Source organism: Rattus norvegicus, chromosome 1 (genome assembly GCF_036323735.1).
Source record: "Rattus norvegicus strain BN/NHsdMcwi chromosome 1, GRCr8, whole genome shotgun sequence".
Lineage (NCBI taxonomy): Eukaryota > Metazoa > Chordata > Mammalia > Rodentia > Muridae > Rattus > Rattus norvegicus.
In genome coordinates this window covers 70900610-70920115 of record NC_086019.1, presented here as the reverse complement: position 1 = coordinate 70920115, position 19506 = coordinate 70900610, and the positions used below count along the sequence as shown (strand labels likewise).

General features: G+C 38.0%; 1 pseudogene; it reads left to right on the top strand.

The window, feature by feature from the left end:
• The first annotated feature begins 7708 nt into the window (after window positions 1-7708).
• Window positions 7709-13894, top strand: Vmn2r116l-ps22 (vomeronasal 2, receptor 116 like, pseudogene 22; annotated as a pseudogene).
• Window positions 13895-19506: the final 5612 nt, after the last annotated feature.

The window sequence follows — 19506 nt, the reverse complement described above, 5'->3', positions numbered from 1 at the left end:
CTCTCTGTGGGTAGGTTTTGAGTCTGAGAGCTGAGGGACAGCCCCAGCTCTGAGCTTAGATGAAGGCTAGTTTCCTCTATTTCTTTAAGGTATTCATGTTCTTTCTTTGGAGATATCATTTGTCCTCATAAAATTAGTTTTTATGTCTTCTTTGTGCTTTAAATGGGATACAATACGAAGAGCTTGTGGTATATATCTGGCTTTAGGCTATGACATTTGGCATATCTATTGTATGTCAAGGCATTTGGGTTTGCAGGTATTATAGGTATAGGTACCAATTTCTGAGTTTATTTTTTATGGGTGTTTTGTTCTTTCCATTCTGTTTTCTTTCTGGACATCTGAATGGTGTGACCTCTTGTTGTTTAGGGGATCTCCAATCTAGTTGGAGGCCAGATTTCTTGGGGCTGGCATGGCCTCTTGTATAGCATAGGGTCTTCACCCAAGTTCAAAACTGGTAAATGCTGACACAGAGATGGAGGTGTTTGGTTGTAGATGTGACAGTGGGGCCACTGAGAAAGAGGAGTAAGAACGTGGGCAGGATTCTTGCCTGGACTTCTGGTGTGCTCCATATTCTCTCTGATAGCCTGGAATCTCCTGCATGTAGACCAGAGAATCTCCCAGAGAGATTTGTAGGTCTGGCAGAATGTGATGGGAAGGGACAGGAGATAGCACTTGTGGGTAGACACAGAGACAGTTTGGTAGGTCCATGGGTTGATAGTCTACTAGAAATTCTGGAGGCCAGTGTGTTCTCTGTTAGTACAGCCAGTCTATGCCACTATTGGAGACTTGCATACTGTGAAGAGAATGTGGATAATTAGGGATAAGTTGGATGAGCACCTAGAAAGTGAAAGAGTAGGGGAGTTAGGATTGTAATGGCATTGCTAGACTTCTGGTTGCTTGCAGGGTCTCTGGTAGAGCCTTGATTCAACAGTGTAGATATAGATAGATTTAATCATTTGTGTTTGTTAGTCACTGGTGCTCTATGTTTTAAATAGTCATTTCTTCACCTCCCAAGGAAATGTTTTCCCAATGCTCAAAACAAATGTATCAACAGTAAACAGTTCTGACTGATAATCACCAAAAAAGTCATTTAAAATAGAACACTTAAAACCTCTATGTTTCTGGAACAGTTTCCAGGTTGCAATGTGTGGCCTTGGTTATGTACATTCATCAAATGTACTTTGCCCAATGTGTCTCAAATTGGCATGTTTGTGGTGAGAGTTACTGTAGATCATTATTTTTCAAAACCTGCAACCAAGCCAACCACACAGTCTCCTCCCAAACTCACCAAGAAATGTCCGGGTATGGCCTCCATTATCTTCCCCTGACCCTGTTGACAGTAGACCATTTAAGTCTGTGCTTGTTATGTTCTCTCCTTACTCATTGTTTTATCAAAGCCTTTAACTCCGCTAGAATTACACTGAGACAAGACAATTCATTCATGCTAAAAAGCATAAATCTTCACTGCAGATGTTCACTTCTCCTTCATTTCCTCCAAAACCAATCCTTTGCTCCTATACCCAGCTCTGTATCAGATCACCAGGATCAGCCACGCATTTCAAATTCTTCAGTTGATGGCACCCGTCTTCCTCTCCAAAATTTCTTCTCCACATTCTTTTCTTCATTCCAAGCAATTAAAAAGTTTAGACACTGCTAGGGAATACTCAGAAATATAACCAGAAAAGCAGGTCCTCATATGACCTCAAAATGATCGACTTTCCTTCCATTTCTCTCAGTCCAACTGCTCATTATCATACTTAGCTTTGCAGCAATCCTTCTGATGTGGACTTTTCATTCTTTGTATGCCCATGCCCAGAAGACTAATACATTCTGCATTCCTCCCTTATTTGAACCATTCAAAATCCCACTTAATGACACAACTTCATTCCTAAATGTCAGCTACTAATAACTACAAAGAAAATTTTTCTTGGATATGTCTGTAGATACTCTTGTTGGTGGTGAGTTTTGAAAAACCCTCAGTCTAAGAAAGAGAATCACTACCTGGTGAATTTAGACTTCTCAGGATCTGGAATGATCAGGATCTGAAGAATAGAACCCTGGACTGCCTCAGTGAACCTCTTTTTATTTTTACACAAAAGTTACCAAGTTAATTCCTGAACACACAAACTTCTATATAAACTAGGGGCTAACTTTTAAGACCCATTACCTAAGCAATTCTCAGCCACAGGATACCTCATATATTGCCAAGTCCCCCTCTTGGACTGAGATATGCAATAGCTCTGAGAAATCTCCAAAAGAATAGCCCCATAACATCTCAAATAAGAATCACTGTAAAAAGGCTACTTCAAGCCCAGAACCAGATGAGTTTACTGGGGAATTCTGTCAGACCTTCATATAAGACTTCATACAAATAATGTCCAAATTATCCCACAAAATAGCAACAGAAGGAACAGTATGCAATTCCTTCTATGAAACCACAACTATGCTTATACCTAAACCACAGAAGGACCCAACAAAGAAAAAGAAAATCAGACCAATATCCCTTATGAATACCAACATAAAAATACTCAAAATTTTCACAAACAGAATCCAAGAACACATCAAAATGATCATCCATCAAGATCAAGTAGGCTTCATTCCAGGGATGCAGGGATGGTTCAATATATGGAAATCCATCAACATAATACATTAATTAAACAAATTCAAAGAGAAAAACAACATGATCATTTCATTAAATGCAGAAAAAGCATTTGACAAAATTCAACACCCCTTCATAACAGAAGTCCTGGAAAGATCAGTAATTCAAGACCCATACATAGTAAAAGGAAGATATAGCAAACCAGTGTCTAACTTGAAGCAATACCACTAAAATCAGACACTAGACAAGACTCCCACTCTCTCCCTACTTATTTAGTATACTACTGGAAATCCTAGCCAGAGCAATCCGATAACAAAAGAAGGGCAAAGGGATTCAAATTGGCAAGGAAGAGGTCAAAATATCGCCATTTGCAAATGATATGATAGCGTTTTTAAGTGACCCCAAAAGTTCCACCAGGGAACTACTTAGCAAGGTGGCTGGGTATATACTTAACTCAAACATATCAGTAGCCTTTCTCTACTCAAAGGATAAACAGGCTGAGAAAGAAATTAAGGAAATGACACCCTACACAATAGTCCCAAATAATAAAAAATACCACTATACTTGGGGTTGGGGATTTAGCTCAGTGGTAGAGCACTTGCCTAGCAAGCGCAAGGCCCTGGGTTCGGTCCCCAGCTCCGGAAAAAAGAAAAAGAAAAAAAAAGAAAAAAAAAGAAAAAAAATACCTAGGTGTGACTCTTACCAAGCAAGTGAAAGATCTGGATGACAAGTACTTAATGTCTCTGAAAAAAGAAATTGAAAGTCTCAGAACATGGAAAGAACTCCCATGCTCATGGATTGGCAGGATTAATAAACTAAAATGGCCATTTTGTCAAAAGCAATCTACATATTCAATGTTACCCCCTTTGAAATTCCAACTCAATTCTTCAGAGAGTTAGAAAGAACAATTTGCAAAAAACCCAGGATAGCAAAAACTATGCTCAACAACAAAAGAACTAAGGGAATCACCATCCCTTACCTCAAGCAGTATTACAGAGCAATATTGATTAAAAATCTGTATGATTGGTACAGAGATAGGCAAGGAGATCAGTGGAATAGAACAGAAGACTTAGAAATGAACCCATGCATCTATGGTCACTTGATCTTTGACAAAGAGCTAAAACAATGCAATGGTAAAACGATAGCATTTTCAACAAATGGTTCTGATTCAATATCAACATGGAGAATAATACAAATAGACCCATTCTTACTACCCTGTACAAAGCTTAGGTCCAAGTGGATCACAGACCTCCACATCAAACAAAATACACTCAAACTAATAGAAGAAGTGGAGAAGAGTCTCAAACACTTGGACACTGGGGAAAATTTCCTGAACAAAACACCAACCAATGCCTTATGCTCTAAGATCAAGAATCAACAAATGGGACCTCATAAAACTGCAAAGATTCTGTAAGGCAAAGGACACTATCATTAGGACAAAATGGTAACCAACAGACTGGGAAAAGATCTTTACCAATCCTACATCTGATACAGGGCTAATATTTAAAAAAACACAAAGAACTCAACTGTGAAACTCCAGAGTGACAAATAACCCCATTAAAATAAACAATTCTCAGCTGAGAAATATGGAATGACTGAGAAGTACCTACAGAAATGGTCCACATCCTTGGTCACCAGGTAAATGCAAATCAAAACAACCCTGAGATGTCACCTCACACTAGTCAGAATGGCTAAGATCAAGAACTCAGGTGACAGCAGATGCTGGCAAGGATGTGGAGCAAGAGGAACACTCCTCCATTGTTGGTTGGATTGCAAACTAATACAACCACTCTGCAAATCAGTCTGGAGATATATAAAATTTCACTTGTGTGTGTGTGTGTGTGTGTGTGTGTGTGTGTTTGTGTGTGTGTGTTTGTGTGTGTGTGTGTGTGTGTCTGTGTGTGTTTCTTTCATTTGAGATTCTAGATTGCTCTTGGGCAGATGTGCAAGTGCAATTCATCAGGAGCACAGAGCAGATTAATTATCACTACACTCGGCTTTCACTAATAGTCAGGTTATCTAGATCAAAAGTAAACAAAGAAATACTTGAGTTACCAATCTTTGTAAACCAAATGGCCTAACACGTATTTATAGTATACTTTCCCCCGAACATGTATAGTAAACATTGTTCTATACTTCTCATAAAAAATTCTCAAAAATTGACCAAATACTCAAACATAAAGCAAGTTACAACACTTACAAGGAAAATGAAATGCAAATCGAAACCAAAACTCACTGCATCCTGTTAGTAATAATGGATTACATCTGTATATAAACAAAATTAACAACAGAAAGTATACAAACACATGGAAAATGAATAATTCTCTACCAAATAAAATTGGTTCAAGACAGAAATAAATACATGAAAAATATATTTAGAATTCAATGAAAATGATTACACAGCATAACAAACTCAGTGGGCACAATGGTAGCCATTGAGAGATTCAAGTTCAACTTGGTGGTACTGCCACGTGCCTTTAAATTCAGTATGTGGAAGGCAGATCCAGGAGAGGTTAAACTAGTCCATAGAACTTGTTCCAGGATAGACAAGGCTACAGAAAGAAACAACTCTTCATTAAAAAAAGGAAAAAGAAGGAATTATTTCATAGTATTTATTTAACAGCACACCAAAAATCTGAAATTGGAAAGATATGCATATTTTCATCAACACATAACACTTACTAGAATAAAAAAGTCAGCATAACAATTTACACAGAACTATAACCAACAGTGAAATAGAGAACTCACTAAAATTCTCCCAACTGCTGCACCTCCCCAAATTTCTGAAACAAAGAAATTTATGACAGAATCCTTTGAGACTTTCAAATATATAATACATTATTCCCATATTATCCCAAACAGTGGAAACTGAAGAAACCTTGCCCAGTTCAGATTATGAGGCTACAATCACCATGGTATCCTGGCTACATGAAGAACTAACCAAGAAGGAGATTTATAGATTGATTTCTCTTATCAGCCTTGATACAAATATACTCAATAAAATATTTGCAAAGTGAATCCAAGAACAAATAAAAGTATCAGCTACCACGATCATGTAGGCTTTATCCCAGAGAGGCAAGGAAGATTACATATATAAAGGTCAATAAATGTATATATGTTTGTACGTGAGTGTATATGCACACATTTTTACATGAGAAAGTGGGTAACACATTTGGGATGGGGCGCCATGTGAAGCCAGTTTGGAAAAATACACAAGAAAATGTGACATTTGTCTCATAAAATTAACACAAAAGTCATAAAATAAGAGGAAGGCTGTTTGAACTAAGGAATGGTATGAGTAGTAAGATGAGCAAGAGATGTGGGTTTCAATTGGGAAGAAACTGGCAAAGTACATTAAACATACATGTGAATGTGTCATAATAATAAAATATATTAATTTAAAATGAAATAACCATTTCATACAGATGAAACTGAATACAATGCTAAATCTATATGCTTGGCAATTTTATTTGTACACATCAAAGATGAATGTGCTTTTTCCTCTTATGAAAAACTCTCCATCTCACATCTCTCTGTGCCCGTACATTTGCTACCTAGGACAAGGTTTCTGGTTCATGCACATAGAGGACGTTGTTATTTAAATGTACAACAAAGGGGCTGGAGAGATGGCTCAGCGGTTGAGAGCACTGACTGTTCTTCCCGAGGTCCTGAGTTCAAATCCCAGCAACCACATGGTGGCTCACAACCATCTGTGATGAGATCTGATGCCCTCTTCTGGTGTGTCTGAAGACAGTTATAGTATACTTACACATAAAATAAATAAATAAATATTTTAAAAATGTACAACAAAACCTAGAAAGGAAACAAACTCTGTTTGCCTCATCATAAATGCTGAATACTACATATCACAACACACGAGAAAGAATTTCCTATATTTGTGCTGCTTTCTCTGCAATCCATATCCACAGACACACATCAGACCACAATTATCAGTAAACTCTCCCACTTGGCTATGAAAATTGTATAAGAAGATTTTACTTATTAAACAAAAGTTCACTTGACCCTTACTATTTGCTCCTACAATACTAATTGTAAGAATTCTTTATGGTGACTACTGGAATGTAAAATTAGCAAAGTCAAGGTAGAAAAAGTGATAAAGTAGAAGAAACTGGTCAAAACGAGGTATTGTTCTGTGAGAACTGAGGGTAAAATTTGGAAATCATGTTTTAGAACTCAAACATTTAGCTTAGTTTCTCATTAAAAATAATGGGGAATAAGAGTGCTAGGTCTTATGTAGTATTTGAAATGAGGCAAAAATGTTTAACATTTTCTCTGGATTTTCTTAAATATTTTAAAAGCAACACTTAATATTATTCAGGACATTTCTGGATTTGCCATGATGTTTTAATTCTCAAGACAATGTAAGCACAGGTTTTGTTTAGATATTCTGTATGTTTCACTGCTGTATGTTGCCCATAATATATTCTCAATTGATAACAAATGCTCTAAACATGAGGCTGCCTTTCCCTGACATGGGATTTGTGACACAATGGTCAGTGTGTAACCATGATTTCAGACTCTGAGTCCTTCCTGAAGGTGGATCAACTACAAAAATCCACTGATATTATTTCAAGTGTTCACATAAACAGAATTTGAGGCAGTCCTGAGACGAAATTTCACAAAGTAGAATCTTTCCAGGGACCTTAATTTCCACAAACATGTGTGATGCCATTCATGTAGCCACACAACCTTCATCTATATTTATCAACTAAGTTTATCACATGAACAGTGAACATCGGATGAACATCCCCAGGAGATAGTATCAAAGATTCCTCCAGGGTTGAGGAAACAGTTGTAAAAAAAGGAAACAGAAATGCAGATGTAACATCTCCCTTGGCCACAGTGATAATAGGACATGGGGATATATGGGTATCTTTGATTTGCTGATCTGTGTGGCGCTTCAAACCATTCTGCCCAGGCTCAGAGAAGAAAAACTATGTTCACTTTGATTTTATCCTTCTTGCTCCTGAACATTCCACTTCATGTGGCTGGCTTTATTTATCCTACCTGCTCTTGGAGAATAAAGCAAAATAAAGACAAGAATGGATACCGGAGAATAGGCTGTAACTTCTTGATTCGAGCAGTACAATGGCCTGTGGAGAAAGAGTATTTCAGTCATATTTTGAATACACAGTAAGTGCTTTTACATTTTCCATGTAGATGTGATCATGAATATTTCCTGAGTCTATTGAGGTTGTAGAGCAAAGCAATTTAAGGCTCTTTTTTACTGTGTTATTAATCTGCAAAACAAGAAAGAACTACAAGTTCTATTAGAGATTTGATGCTATATTACCACTTTAAATTGACAGTGAGTTTTTTTTCAGTCTGTTTACCACCTACCTGGATGGAAACTGAGTAATAAAACAACTTCCAGCCATTATCAATCATTTATATCCCTCTCCTAGAGGAGATAGCACAGTAGCACAATGATTTCTGATTGAAAGACACAATTGTTATGACTTTATTCTGTGTGTGTTTATGCAAATGACCAGAGTCAGCTGATGATCTTTCCATTAGTGGGCAACTTCTAGTACTTATGCTGGGGCCACCAATGTTGGAGACACACCTAGCTGTGCAGAGCTTACATATAAATGCTTGGTTACTTTCTTAAATTTGCTCCATGTGGTCCCCATTTATGTACTGAAGCTGCATCAAGAATTGATGTAAAAGAACTCTCCTCTGTGATCTTCATATTTTGATCTATATAAGTTCAGTGGCTTTTAGGTCTTACAAAGTCCAATTCTTCACACTCTTTTTAGAATAAGGAAAGAATGTACTGCATATAAAGAATATGTTTGCGTTCTTTGAAAAGTGCTATTATTACTAGTAGTGGTGATTAGTTACTTCCCTTGTTACTATCTGTGGCATATGATAGTTGGCAGTATTAGAGAATAAGGATTGAGGAGTTACCTACTAGCTCATCTTTGCCATTATTTAAGGTGCATATGTCTTTCCTATTCGCCTCTCAGTTACTTAACCTGACCATTTAATATTTAGTACTTTATTTCTCTTTTTCAGTAATCTTAGAAAATATAGTTGTATATTTTACGGTTGTGGGACCTATGAACATTTTGATTTTGTGGACTCCTGAAAATCTTTTTCAGACACAGTACTTTAGATGACAAAGCCACTATGATCACTCGAGTACGTTATGTTCCTTAAGGTTTACCTTGCAGGAGTTAGTGTTTGATATGTACAAATACTACTCTCAAATTCCTGTCACGTGTTAGTGAAATTTTTAAAGACATCTTTTTTGTGTATTCATAAAGAATATTCTAAAAGGGATTGTTTTTATAAAAAACACATGAGAGATGTACTATTTCTAATTGGAATGCAGATATTTAACTCTTAGTAAAAACTAATAATGAAGTAATATATTTGATGTTTATCAGTCAGATGTTTTGAAATAATTCTCTTTTTTTCCATCTTTATTAACTTGAGTATTTCTTATTTACATTTCGATTGTTATTCCCCTTCCATGTTTCCGGGCCAACATCCCCCTAACCCCTCTCCCTCCCCTTCTCTATGTGTGTGCCCCTCCCCACCCTCCCCTCATTACCGCCCTCCCACCAACAATCACATTCACTGGGGATTCAGTCTTGGCAGGACCAAGGGCTTCCTCTTCCACTGGTGCTCTTACTAGGCTATTTATTCCTACCTATGCAGTTGGAGTCCAGGGTCAGTCCATGTATAGTCTTTGGGTAGTGGCTTAGTCCCTGGAAGCTCTGGTTGGTTGGCATTGTTGTTAATATGGGGTCTCAAGCCCCTTCAAGCTCTTTTAGCCCTTTCTAAGATTCCTTCATCAGGGGTCCCGTTCTCAGTTCTGTGGTTTAATGACGGCATTTGCAGGAGAGATCGACATCCGGTTCCTGTCGGCCTGCACTTCTTTGCTTCATCCATCTTATCTAGTTTGGTGGCTATATATGTATGGGCCACATGTGGGACAGGCTCTGTATGGGTCTTCCTTCTGCCTCTGTTCTAAATTTTGCCCCCCTATTCCCTCCCAAGGGTATTCTTGTTCCCCTTTCAAAGGAGTGAAGCATTCGCATTTTGGTCATCCTTCTTGAGTTTCATGTGTTCTGTGCATCTAGGGTAATTCAAGCATTTGTGTTAATAACCACTTATCAATGAGTGCATACCATGTGTGTTTTCTGTGATTGGGTTACCTCACTCAGGACGATATTTTCCAGTTCCATCCATTTGACTATGAATTTCATAAAGTCATTGTTTTTGATAACTGAGTAATATTCCATTGTGTAGATGTTCCACATTTTCTGTATCCATTTCTCTGTTGAAGGGCATCTGGCTATTATAAATAAGGCTGCTATGAACACAGTGGATTATATGTCTTTGGTATATGTTGGGACATCTTTTGGATATATGCCCAAGGGATGTATACTTGGGTCCTCAGGCAGTTCAGTGTCCAATTTTCTGAGGAACCTCCAGACTGATTTCCAGAATGGTTGTCCCAGTCTGCAATCCCACCAACAATGGAGGAGTGTTCCTCTCTCTCCACATCCTGGCCAGCATTTGCTGTCACGTGAGTTTTTGATCTTAACCATTCTCACTGGTGTGAGGTGAAATCTCAGGGTTGTTTTGATTTGCATGAAATAATTCTGAAGGGATATGTGACATTATTCTTCTACGAAACATAAACACAAAGCAGAATTATTCCACTGCAACTGAATTTTAGAAAGAACCTTTAAGGTAAGGATGATTATGTGGGGATGTGATAAATATATTGCCCCCTAATGAAAATGAATTTTAATTACATGAACCAAGTATTGTCACAGAAGACTTTTCTGCCTTAGCCAATACAGACATTTTTATACAAACATACCAAACTCAATGGCACAAACACATCCAATGTTTTTCACATATTTCTCACTAATTTCAAATGAATATGTGACCATTTTCACTGTTTCATCAAAGCATTTGGCTATTTATTTACATTCTTAGCAAACAATCAAAGACAAGACATGAAAAACGCTCAGTGAGAACATGATCATAGTACATCTCATTTACAGGACATGACCTCTCATGAACATGTCAAGATTTTATGAGCTTCCGGCTTTTTTTGTCATCTCAACCTCATTACACAGGTCATTTCAACCTTCAGGGGATGAGAACAATAGAATCCAGTACAGCATTGCCCTTTTACAGACTGAAAATGTTATTTGTAAATTGATGTCTTTATTAACACTGTAACCTTTTACAGAACACACACTGCAATCCACAAGTATGACCTTGTCTTGGCTTTCTCCATGAATGAAATCAACAGGAGCCCTAATCTTTCGCCAAATATGTCTCTAGTATTTACATTTACAGAACAAATTTGTGGTTGGGAATCCAAATTACAAAGTTTCATTCATTTGAGTTTACATAATTCTGAAATTCTCCCTAATTATACCAGGAGTAAATAGGGAAACAACTCTGATACTTTATACATTCCTAAGCAACTTCATATCCAAGCAGGAGAGAGAGAGAGAGAGAGAGAGAGAGAGAGAGAGAGAGAGAGAGAGAGAGAGAGAGACAGAGAGAGACAGAGAGAGACAGAGACAGAGAGACAGAGACAGAGTCAGAGAGACAGAGAGAGACAGAGAGAACTTCTGTATTAGGGGCAGGTTAGGAATTCATGAAATCAGTTATCACTCGGACCCCTTATAATCTTACTAGGCCTGAGCCAATCTATGTAGTTCAAGGGTCCTATTCAGAGTCTTGATGGAGCTTTCAAATGTCCTTGTATGATGCATAGATGAGGGAAGAAATAATAGCTATCTGAGATTTCTAGAAATATCCAAAAAATGTGTTTATAAGTTCTTAGAAATACATTGTATCTCATGCTGCTTCCTGTGTTCTAGTTCCTTCATCTTACTTATGGACCCTATCATCCTGTCCTGAATGATCATGAAAACTTTCCCTATCTATATCAGATGTCCTCTGATGATACATCTCTAGCCCTTGCCCTGGTCTCCTTCATAATACATTTCAGTTGGAACTGGGTAGGGTTGGCCGTCTCAGACAATGATCAAGGTACCCTATTTCTCTCATATTTGAAAAGAGAGATGGAAAGAAATACAGTCTGCTTTGTTTTTGTCAGCATGATCCCAGTCGATATGGATTTATACATGTCAAGAGTTGAAGTGTATTACAACCAAATCATGACATCATCTACAAATGTTTTCATTTATGGCAACACAGACAGTAATTAACTGTGAGCTTTAGATTATGGGAATCCCTATGTATACAGAGATTATGGATCACCACTGCCCAGTGGGATGTCACTCCTAGTAAGAAAGACACCTTATATGGGTTATTTGCTTTTGGACAGCACCATGGAGAAATTTCTGGTTTTATAATTTTTGTGCAGACATTGAACCCTTTCAAATACTCAGATGATGTTCTAAGGCACTGAAGAACTCATTGGAATGGCTAATGGTGCATACTTTTGAAATGACCTTTACTGAAGGAAATTACGATATATACAATGCTGTGTATGCTGTTGCCCATGTACTCCATGAGATGGATTTTCAAAAGTTTCATAATCTGCCCACTGACAGTGGGAAAGAGCAAAATTACTTCTGCACTAAGGTAGTGCTTCTACATTATTTAACATTTCCTGTTATTGATATCTTTAAGAGTCTCTAGATGCCCACACCAAGTGTACTAGGAAATATTTTCCAACATAGAGTGATTTATGAATACTTTTCCTACTGATCATATAAATCTAGATGTTGGTATATGACTATAATGTAAAGAGAATGGAGTAGAAGGCATAATTTGTCAATGTGGCATTGTGGTTTGTTACAGATTACCTGATTATCATCACATGTTCTAATATTGAAAACATATCCAGTCCTTTCTAATGAACCCACTCAGTGATGAATCCTTGTTCATTAATTGTTAAATATGTAGTAATCACTGTAGGGTATTGTTTTAACTAGATATCCCAAATATAGCTGTTTCCACTGTAAGTGAGGGACATCACTTGGTACTCTGGGAGTATTTACAGAGAGAGTAATGCTAGTATTCAATTTACTACATTCATGTGTGCTTATGTGTATGGATGTATATTTCTCACTGTATGTGTGTATGCTTCTGTGTTTCGGAATATCTGTGTGTATATCTATGTCTATGAATTTCTCTATATTCTGTATATGTGTGTGTGTGTGTGTGTGTGTGTGTGTGTGTGCCTGTATGTATGTCCATCTGAATGTCTGTCCATCTACCCATCAATCTATCCATCCATCCATCATCCATCTATCCATCTATCTATCTATGCTCTTTGTGTATGTACCTATACATGTGGGTTTATGGCATTTAACATAAATCTGTCTGTTTTTCAATTGCTTTCTATACTGTTGATTTTGTATAAGTGTATATCCCTGTATATATTTTTCAGTGCATGTTTCTGCATGTGTCTATGTTTTGTGTGGTTTTATGAATGTTCTTTCATTTACATATAAGTTTTTTGCTTTCCCTGTGTGTCTTTGTATGAGAGCATAAATTTGTCTGTTTGACAATGTCACTCTGTGTGGATGTCAGTATATATGTATGTCTGTGTATATTCTTCTGAACATGTGTTTACATGTGGTTTTATGTGTGCACATGGGTAATTGTTTTTTTGTGTTTCTGCATCTGTTTGGCTACTTTGATGTATATTCTGTTTCAGTGTGTATCTGTATATTCATGTGTATTAGGACATGTATGTGTATGTTGGTGTAAATAACTGTGTCCTCCAGCTATGTGTGCATCTGTGGACATGTGCAAGTCTCTCTCTGTTCTATGTATCTGTATTTTCATATTGCAAACATGTTTAGTGCGACATGCATGTTGTGCTTGTGGGGTAATTTCCTCTTAAAGGACTAAAATAACAGAAACATTATAATTTTATTTATCTCTTTGCTTTCACTGAGATTTTTCACCTGCATACTGTCAATAAAGTTGCCTTTAATATGGAATAAGAATGCATTTTCTTACCTTAAGCAGGAAAGTATAATCTATGGTATGCTGCCTGTCTTTCCGCTGGGTCCCTCTCTGAGTAAGATCCACTTCACTAATCCTGTTGGGGACAGAGTAAATATGAATCAAAGAGACAAACTGCAGGAAGAGTATGACATTTTCTACATTTGGAATTTTCCACAGGGACTTGAATTTAAAGTGAAAATAGGACTATTTAGTCCCTATTTTATAAATGGTCAACTGTTACATTTATCTGGAGATATGATAGAGTGGGCAAGAGGAAGTAAACAGATACTAACTGTACTCATTTAAATTACACTGTCAGGTGCATGTATTCAACGTTCCTTGAATGTGGTGAAATGAGGTTGGCTGTCATGTGGCAGACTACTAAACTATGCTTCTTATTTTCATTTTTTAGATGAGTTTTTAGTAGTTCACTGAGGATTTCTAACATGCATGAAATGTATTTGTATCAGATCAGAACTCATTTCTTTCTTTAACATTAAAGTAAACTGTTTTAGAAAACAGTTTAATGTTATTTCCAGTAAAGTTAGCAATGTACTATTGGTCCTATTCTTACTACTATACAGTGATTTCCACTCTTATGATAAAACTCTTCAAAAGATGTTTAAACACCCTTGTTTATTGTAAGGATAGTGAAAATTCAACATAATCAAGTCATTGTTTTTTATTATGTAATTTTAAGCCTGTTGACCAACTAGTCCTAAATTTCCGACATCTCTAGCTAACCATACAGTAAGATTTTTATGAAAATTTTAGATACTTTATGAACTACATCTTGTTTTTTCAGTTTTAAAAATATGGGTATTATTTTTTCTGCATGTATATCTATGTAACGCCTGCATGCATGGTATATATGTTTGAGTGAAGAGTTATTTCATTCTCAGAGTACATGAAAGAGCTCCAGCCACTCAGTGGATAGTGGAAATCTATATGGGTCCTCATTTCTGGTAGCAATTATCTTGAGAGCTGACCCATGTATGCAGCCCTGACTCAACATGGAATAGTTAATGTTGATTAACAGAAACATTTTGGCCCACTAATTCTTTTTTTTTTCTTTTTTTTTCTTTTTTTGGAGCTGGGGACTGAACCCAGGGCCTTGGACTTGCTAGGCAAGTGCTCTACTACACAACCCGGCCCCACTAATTCTTGCATAAATCATTCAACCAAACAAGGATATGCATAGTTTTCTTATCAATATACGGAGAAATTGGTAGTAATAAAAATTTTCCTTTTGAGGACATTTGAAAATGAAATATTTCATATGCATAATAGGCTTTTTATAGGTATGAATTCTGACATGTTTAGTTTTTTTCTCCACCTTTGTTAACTTGGGTATTTATTTTTTTCTCCATCTTTATTAAATTGGGTATATCTTATTTACATTTCAATTGTTATTCCATTTCCTGATTTCCAAGCCAAAATCCCCCTAACCCTTCCAACTCCTGTTCTACATAGGGTAATTCCAGCATTTGGGCTAATAGTCACTTATCAATGAGTGCATACCATGTGTGTTTTTCTGTGATTGGGTTACCTCACTCAGGATGATATTTTCCAATTCCATCCATTTACCTATTAATTTCATAAAGTCATTGTTTTTGATAGCTGAGTAGTATTCCATTGTGCAGATATACCACATTTTCTGTATCCATTCCTCTGTTGAAGGGCATCTGGATTCTTCCCAGCTTCTGGCTATTATAAATAAGGCTGCTATGAACATAGTGGAGCATGTGTCTTTGGTATATGTTCGGGCATCTTTTGGGTATATGCCCAAGAGAGGTATAGCTGGGTCCTCATGTACTTCAATGTCGAATTTTCTCAGGAACCTCCAGACTGATTTCCAGAATGGTTTTACCAGTCTGCAATCCCACCAACAATGGAGGAGTGTTCCTCTTTCTCCACATCCTGGCCAGCATTTGCTGTCACCTGAGTTTTTGATCTTAGCCATTCTTACTGGTGTGAGGTGAAATCTCAGGGTTGTTCTGATTCTCATTTCCCCTATGATTAAAGATGTTGAACATTTCTTTAGGTGTTTCTCAGCCATTTGGCATTTCTCAGCTGTGAATTCTTTGTTTAGCTCTGAACCCCATTTTTAATAGGGTTCTTTGTCTCCCTCTGGTCTAACTTCGTGAGTTCTTTGTATATTTTGAATATAAGCCCTCGATCTGTTGTAGGATTGATAAAGATCCTATCCTAATCTGTTGGTTGCCGTTTTGTCCTAACAAGGGAGGCAAAATTTAGAACTGAGGCTGAAGGAAAACCCATTCAGAGCCTGCCCCACATGTGGCCCATACATATATAGCCACCAAACTACATAAGATGGATGAAGCAAAGAAATGCAGGTTGACAGGAACTGGATGTAGATCTCCCCTGAGAGACACAGCCAGAATACAGCAAATACATAGGCGAATGCCATCATTAAACCACAGAACTGAGAACGGGACCCCCGTTGAAGGAATCTTAGAAAGAACTGAAAGAGCTTGAAGGGGCTTGAGACCCCATATGAACAGCAGTGCCAACCAACCAGAGCTTCCATAGACTAAGCCATGACCCAAATTCTGTACATGGACTGACCCTGGGCTCTAAATAGATAAGTAGCAATGAATAGCCTAGTAAGGGAACCAGTGGAAGAGGAAGCCCTTGGTCCTGCCAAGACTGAAACCCCAGTGACCGGGATCGTTGTGGGAGGGTGGTAATGGGAGGAGGATGGGGAGGGGAACAGTCATATAGAAGGGGGGGTTATAAATATGATCTACAGATTCGATGCAATCTCATCAAAATACCAATCCAATTCTTCAGAGTTAGACAGAACAATTTGCAAATTCATCTGGAATAACAAAAAACCCAGGATAGCTAAAACTATCCTCAACAATAAAAGCACTTCAGGGGGAATCACTATCCCTGAACTCAAGCAGTATTACAGAGCAATAGTGATAAAAACTGCATGGTATTCGTACAGAGACAGACAGATAGACCAATGGAATAGAATTGAAGACCCAGAAATGAACCCACACACCTATGGGCACCTGATTTTTGACATAGGAGCCAAAACCAGTCAATGGAAAAAAAGATAGCATTTTGAGCAAATGGTGCTGGTTCAACTGGAGGTCAACATGTAGAAGAATGCAGATCAATCCATGCTTATCACCCTGTACAAAGCTTAAGTCCAAGTGGATAAAGGACCTCCACATCTAACCAGATACACTCAAACTAATAGAAGAAAAACTAGGGCAGCATCTTGAACACATGTGCACTGGAAAAAATTTCCTGAAAAAAACACCAGTGACTTATGCTCTAAGTTCAAGAACCGACAAATGGGATCTCATAAAACTGCAAAGTTTCTGTAAGGCAAAGGACACTGTAGTTAGGACAAAACAGCAACCAACAGATTGGGAAAAGATCTTTACCAATCCTACAACAGATAGAGGCCTTATATACAAAATATACAAAGAACTCAAGAAGTTAGACCGCAGGGAGACAAATAACCCTATTAAAAAATGGGGTTCAGAGCTAAACAAAGAATTCACAGCTGAGGAATGCCGAATGGCTGAGAAACACCTAAAGAAATGTTCAACATCTTTAGTCATAAGGGAAATGCAAATCAAAGCAACCCTGAGATTTCACCTCACACCAGTGAGAATGGCCAAGATCAAAAACTCAGGTGACAGCAAATGCTGGCCACGATGTGGAGAAAGAGGAACACTCCTCCATTTTTGGTGGGATTGCAGACTGGTAAAACCATTCTGGAAATCCGACTTGAGGTTCCTCAGAAAATTGGACATTGAACTACCTGAGGATCCAGCTATACCTCTCTTGGGCATATACCCAAAAGATGCCCCAATATATAAAAAAAGACACATGCTCCACTATATTCATAGCAGCCTTATTTATAATAGCCAGAAGCTGGGAAGAATCCAGATGCCCTTCAACAGAGGAATGGATACAGAAAATGTGGTACATCTACACAATGGAATACTACTCAGCTATCAAAAAAATGCCTTTATGAAATTCATAGGCGAATGGTTGGAACTGGAGAATATCACCCTGAATGAGGTAACCCAATCACAGAAAAACACACATGGTATGCACTCATTGATAAGTGGCTATTAGCCCAAATGCTTGAATTACCCTAGATGCATAGAACACATGAAACTCAGGACGGATGATCAAAATGTAAATGCTTCACTCCTTCTTTAAAAGGGGAACAAGAATGTCCTTGGCAGGGAATAGAGAGGCAAAGATCAAAACAGGGACAGATGGAACACCCATTCAGAGCCTGCCCCACATGTGGCACATACATATGCAGCCACCCAATTAGACAAGATGGATGAAGTGAAGAAGTGCAGGCCGACAGGAGCCAGATGTAGATCTCTCCTGAGAGACACACCCAGAATACAGCAAATTCAGAGGGGAATGCCAACAGCAAACAACTGAACTGAGAACGGGACTCCCATTGAAGGAATCAGAGAAAGAACTGGAAGAGCTTGAAGGAGCTCAAGACCCCTTATGAACAACAATGACAAGCAACCAGAGCTTCCAGGGACTAAGCCACTACCTAAAGACTATATACATAGACTGACCCTGGACTCTGACCTCATAGGTAGCAATGAATATTCTAGTAAGATCACCAGTGGAAGGCGAAGCCCTTGGTCCTGCTAAGACTGAACACCCAGTGAACGTGATTGTTGGGGGGAGGGCGGCAATGGGAGGAGGATAGGGAGGGGAACACCCATATAGAAGGGGAGGGACAGGGGTTAGGGGGATGTTGGCCTGTAAACTGGGAAAGGGAATAACACTCGAAATGTAAATAAGAAATACTCAAGTTAATAAAAAAAAAGAAAGAGAGAGGAAGAGGGCTTAATTTTTGGGTGTGAGGGAATAAAAAGGAGAAGAAAGAAGAAAAGAAAGAAAGAAAATCCTAAATTTATATTTTTATCAAATGTTATCACTTTGGTTTATCATGCTTTGAAGAATGGAAAATGTGTGCTTTCTAAAACGAACTATCAAACTTGCCTGCCTGCCCCGCCCTTAGACTACCTGTTCTGCTTGTGACTCTGCCTCTCCTAGAGTAGCATGGTTTGTAAGGAAGGTACAGATTTTCTGTAATGTGGGAGAAGCTGGCTTCTCTGAATTTACCAATGAAGGTGTAGATGCTGACCTGATACCTTAATGAAATGTGTCTGTAGAGAAAAGGTAGGTGACAGGCAGACCCAGCAGAACTGACTGTGGGGTTTTGCTAGTGAAATGTGGAGGAGGAGGCAAGAGACCTTTCTCAGGTCCGCCTGTGGGAAGTGAAGTATAGTGCAGCGCGCTAGATTGTTGAAAGTATGTGGACTCATGTTCATTTGTGTCCATGCAAATTTGTGTACACATGCATATACCCATATAATGGGCCTTTTGCATATCTGTGTTCTGATCCAATAATTGAGGGCAGCTGGAAATCTATAATAGAAATTCAGCCCATTGGAGCATCTCTGGATGCCGCACCCCCTCCATTCCCACCTCTAAAAAGCGCGAGCTCACCTCAGAAGTGAGAAAAATTTTTGAGAGGAAAGCCGTCTTTGTTTCTTCCTAGATACTTTGAAATAAAAGAATGGAAGTTTTCCATGAAAAAGAAGAAGAAGAAGAAGAAGAAGAAGAAGAAGAAGAAGAAGAAGAAGAAGAAGAAGAAGAAGAAGAAGAAGAAGAAGAAGAAGAAGAAGAAGGGGAGTGGTAGGGGGTTAGGGGGATGTTGGCCTGGAAACTGGGAAAGGGAATAACACTCGAAATGTAAATAAGAAATTCTTAAGTTAATAAAAAATTCATAAAAAAAGAAGGGGGGTTATGGGGATGTTGGCCCGGAGACTGGGAAAGAGAATAACAATCAAAATGTAAATAAGAAATACCCAAGTTAATAGAGATAA